Here is a 5,920-nt window from a genome sequence, read left to right on the forward strand (position 1 = left end):
TCTCATTGGTATTCATACCACATCTTCTTTTTTATATATATGAATGGAAACAAGACTTATCATAGAACATCTGAAGTCTTCACTTAGATAGTTTATATTTAAGTTACCATTTACTTCTCAATTTCTTTTTCGTGTCTTGGTCTGTTTTGGACATAAGTCCACAACGAACCGCATATGTGTATCTCTGTTTTTTCCAAGGAACATGACTTGGCCCAAAGTTAATACAATTTCTTTAAGCTCAGCTTTTCTTCCCGAGATAAATGGTTCTTCTTATTTTCTGTGATGATATCTAGTGTTGTTCTGCTTTTGGTATAGGAGGTTGAGGCATTCTTAGTACTTTTATCCTAACCATCTAAACCATCGTTGTTTTGTTCTTTGTTGTAAAACTTTAAAATTTCGTCTTTTCAAAAGGTCTTTATTTGTGATATTGTTGGACCAAAATAATTTTGAGATTTTTGTGAAGCAGTCATTAAGAAAGGAAACCAAGACTCAAAATCACTGAATAAATGATAGCACTGATGGCCATTTGCCAGTTTATAGTAGATTAGGTCATCTCAGCGAATTGTGTCTAATTTTTGCAGATCATTGGCCGACACACGTCGGTATTATGTACTTTACAGTGGGATGGATGTTACACCCAGTATATAGGATTCGTTATTTGAGCCTAAGGCTGTACTAGTTAGGCTTCCAGGTGGTTGGAAGTCTTGAAATGCAGATCGTGCCTTTAATTGCCATTTATCATTTACACTTGGGGTTAACAATTACAAATCACAGATGACCATGGGTATGTTCCGATGCTCGAATTTTCCATCCTGTTATATTTTTCGCCTACGGCGACTTACTAATGTACCATTGAATCTTACTAGATTCGTCTAATAAGCTCATTATGGGTCGCAAAACCTGCTGGTCTTTGTACAGGGTTAATACCTTGATTTAGTAAAGTTTGTGTACATTGCAATAATTTAGTTTTCTGTGTAATGTTTTGTGAGTACATTATTGTCTTTCATGATTTTTATATCGACCGATTTACGCTTTCTAATTGCCACTTTGCATACTCAAATTCTTTTTTTAAATTTCAAACAAGCTAAAACTTTATGACTTACAAATAAATCAATAATTGATTATAACCATATCCAACATGCAGATCAATGCGAACACGTAACTGGCCATAAACAAATGCTATAATAACAACAGAGATATTCTCAATATTTGCTTAATGGACGAAAAACTGAGAAATAAACTTTTCAAATAGATCAGTCCAACACTTTTTTTTTATAAATTAGAGGCAACAGTGCTTCAAATCTCATAAGTACACTAAGTAGATACAAATCTTGGTAAAAAAAAACTAAGAGAATCGCAGGAACTCCAAAACGATCCAGGCCGGTTGTCAGTGTTTTCTGTTATATTGCCATGACCCGCCATGCGAATCCACTATCAGTCAAAATGTCACAAACGGAAAATTTACATACGACTATTCTGTTATTTAAGGAATATAGGGTCTAAGATAAAGAAGACGAACAGTTGACTAATTTAGAAAGATTAGAATAAAAGTAATCATAAAAATGATGCTTGAAGCACAAAGTAGAAATACAATAAGATGTAGAATAACGCCAGTGAAACAGCAACCCAACTCAACAAATATTAATTTAGTATAAGTATTAAGCTTATTCAACAGAATAGTCAAAATGACGAAAAACGTCAAATGTATATGTGTATATAATAACTAATGTAACAATTAAAGAGAACATAAAAGTAAATGTATAAACACGTATGATACCAATGTCGATGTGCACGCTCGAGACCAAAAGTTCGGAGGCCGAATATGATATTCGTTTATACGTACGAGAGTTTTGAAATGATTGTAGAAAATTGAATAACTTGAAGTTTACAATCGTACAGATTCTTCCACAAATTCATATAATTTTTTTATCCTGTAATTGAATCATCTTGTTTGCGCTATCGTTAAACAGACGTGAAATCAATGCATAGGATATACAGTTAAGATAATAAGAATCAATATAAATTGGAATTGAATGGAAAACTGGTGTTATGCAGAAACCAAGACAGTATGAAATCTACATATGTCATACACAAATAAATACATTTTTTTTCAGCTCTCAATGTTATATCAAACAACTATTATATTGTATCTAATCAAAATAAACACTTATCTGGACTGAATGTTTATTATATTAATGTATGTGGTTTACAGTCTAAACTAAAATTTACTGAATTTTCAAATATCTTTCATACATATGATGTATTAGTTTTTGTTGAAACTAAATTAGATGATTTAGATATAATTGATATTCCTGACGGTTTTTCATATGTAACAAAGAATAGAATAGGTGCGACAAAAAAGTCAGGTGGAATAGTAATTATATACAAAAAAAATTTGAAACAATACATCAGTTTTATAGAAAGTGAAAGTCAATATGTACAGTGGTTTAGATTTCAAAAATGTCTACTAAACTGTGAAAAAGATGTATTATTTGGTGCTGTTTATATACCACCGGAAAATTCTAAATATGGAAATACTGATGCATTTGAAGAAATTGAAAATGAATTATTGACATTTGCTGATAAATTTAATTCGTTTGTCTCTCTTATTGGAGATTTTAATGCAAAAACGGGAACACGAGATGATTTTATTGTTCCCGACGAGTCATTGATTGATATTTTTGAGTTAGAAAGTGATAATGAAATTTTGTCATATATGTTAGACTATGAACAATTGAAGCTTCAAAATATACTGTTATCTCGAACATCTGAGTGTCTTTGTAATATTAATAATTATGGTCATAAATTGTTAGATATGTGTAAAAAACTCAATATTTATATAGCTAACTCCAGACTTGGTTCTGATATAGGTATTGGACGTACTACATGTAAAAATGTTAGTGTTATTGATTATTTGCTTTTATCAGCAAAACTGTTCTCTTTAGTAGATGAATTTGAAATACTTGATTTTGTACCACTTTTTTCTGATGTTCACAATGCAATACACATTGTTTTTAAATCAATATTGACACATAATGAAATTACACATGATACGTCACAAAACTCTACTTCAATCAAGTGGAACGACAATAAAAGAAACGAGTTTGTAAATACTTTTCACAATAGTCAAGATCAGCTGACCAATATTATGAATGACCTTGAAAACATATACACACGTGATACATGTACCCAACAAGACATCGACAACGTCACCGGAGAAATAAATGAGCTTTTTCACAATACTGCAAAGACAACACTTTCAAAACCGCACTACAAATCACGAAAGAAACCGAACTCAAAACCCTGGTACACTAATAAATGTCTTTCGTCGAGAAAAAAATTTCATAAAGCCAGAAAACGTTATAACGTTTTTAAAAATGAAGCAACACGCAAACAACTACTCGAGACAAGTAAATCATACAAGATGGTTACAAACCAAGCATACAAAAACTATCAATTTGACTTCGAACAAAAATTGAGAAATACATCAAAAAAACAAGGGAAAGAGTTTTGGAAAATTTTAAATAAATTTGTTACAAAAAAAGATGAGAAATGTGATATATCTGTAGAAACATTATATGATTATTTTAAATCCATGAATGAAAATAATATACATGATGAAATTGATATAGATATTGATGTTAATAGTTTACCACCAGATATAGAAGAATTATTAAATTCTCCAATAACAGCAGATGAAATAAAATGTGCTGTAAAAAATTTAAAGAATAATAAATCTGCTGGATATGATAACATATTGAATGAATATATTAAATGTACATTAGATGATATGATGAATGTGTATGTAATGTTATTTAACATTGTGTTAGATACGGGTATTATACCAGAATGCTGGACCAAAGGAATAATGGTTCCAATTTTCAAGAATAAGGGTTCTAAATCTGACCCGAATTCTTACAGAGGTATAACTCTCAATTCATGTCTAAGTAAAACATTCACTGCTGTGCTCAATAACAGATTAAATAAATTGTCAGATGAAATAGGCTTAATTACAGGAGCACAGGCTGGGTTCAGAAAAGGGTTTTCTACTATGGATAATATTTTTATTTTACATTCACTTATCTCTATCTATTTTTCATTTGGTAAAAAATTATTTTGCTCGTTCATTGATTTCAAAAGTGCATTTGATACAGTTTGGAGAGCTGGTTTGTGGCAAAAGATGCTACAGTATAATATTCAAGGCAAAATATTGAGAGTTATACACAACATGTATCAGAATATCCAGACATGTATTAGAATGGGAAAGGATATTTCTGCATTTTTTAGTTGTGATATAGGAGTGAAACAAGGGGAGAATTTATCCCCCTTTCTTTTTTCCCTCTTTTTGAATGATCTGGAGAAATTTTTACTAGATAATGATGTAAAAGACCTTGAAAATATATCAGATAAATGCCAAGAAATCTTATTATGTTATGTAAAAGTCTTTATAATATTATATGCAGATGACACAGTTATTTTATCTGAGTCAGAGGAGGATCTGCAACATGCATTGGCAGTTTTTGAGCAATATTGTAATGAATGGAAACTCACAGTTAATACAAGTAAAACTAAAATTGTAATTTTCAGTAAAAAGAAATACAAGGTTAAACTAGAATTTAAAATTTATGGTAAAAATATTGATGTCTTAGACTCATATACTTATCTGGGTATTGTATTTAATTATAATGGCTCTTTTTGTTCAGCTAGAAAAAAATTATTGGAACAGTCCAATAAAGCATTGTATGCACTATATAGAAAGATAAGAAATATTGCAATTCCCGTAGATATACAGCTAAAGTTATTTGATTGTCTTATTCTACCTATAATGATTTACTCTAGTGAAGTATGGGGATTTGAAAATAAACAGGGACTGGAACGGATGCACTTGCAGTTTTGTAAAAATATTCTGCACGTGAGAAAAAGTACTCCAAATTTTATGGTTTACGGGGAACTTGGTCGTTATCCCATTGATATTACTATTAAACTACGCATGGTTATGTTTTGGAATGATATGCTCTCAAATGAGAATAAATTATCTAATATTTTATATAGACTTATGTTACAACTTCACCAGAGTAAACCCAAACATTTTAAATGGGTTGCGTACATCAAATCCATTCTTGATGAAAGTGGTCTTACTTTTATATGGAATGATCAGATACCTATGAATAGAGAAATGTTGAAATCTCTTGTCAAACAAAAACTTGTGGATCAGTTTATACAACAATGGTTTTCTGTAATTAATAATTCTTCAAGAGGAGAATTCTATGGTAAATTCAAAAATATATTTGAATTAGAACCCTATCTACTACGATTGGGAAATACTGATAGATTGTATATGGCTAAATTTAGATGCTCAAATCTTAAATTCCCAATTGAAACGGGAAGATGGAAAAATATTTTAAAAGAAAATAGGATATGTCATCTATGTAATCAAAATATTGGCGACGAATATCATTATATGAGTGTTTGTTCACATCCTAGTGTGTCACTTCTTAGACAAAATCTCGTACCTAATTATTACTTACAATATCCTTCAAGGCAGAAATTAATCGGTTTACTTTCATTGTGCAACATAAAGGTGTATAGGAAAGTATGTACTTTTCTTAGAAAGATTACTTATTTGTTGTAGATACAATTTTTATACATTATATATATATTTAGGTACTCACAATCACTGAATAAATAGGAAGATATCTGTACAAATGTAATCCTTTAAACTTAATAGGTAATATATATATATATATCTCAATGTCATGAAAATCACGTGCTATTATACATTACTCTGCTGTCGATTTATGTGTATACTTTATCATGTTTTGACCTCTTGTACACGTTTGTGTCTGAGGAAATAAAATATTTTGTCTTTGAACAACTTGATATAATTGTACCTGTAAATGGTATTTCAACCAAAAATAAG

The sequence above is a fragment of the Mytilus californianus genome, unplaced genomic scaffold (genome assembly GCF_021869535.1).
Source record: "Mytilus californianus isolate M0D057914Y unplaced genomic scaffold, xbMytCali1.0.p SCAF_10, whole genome shotgun sequence".
NCBI classification, from domain to species: Eukaryota; Metazoa; Mollusca; class Bivalvia; order Mytilida; family Mytilidae; genus Mytilus; species Mytilus californianus.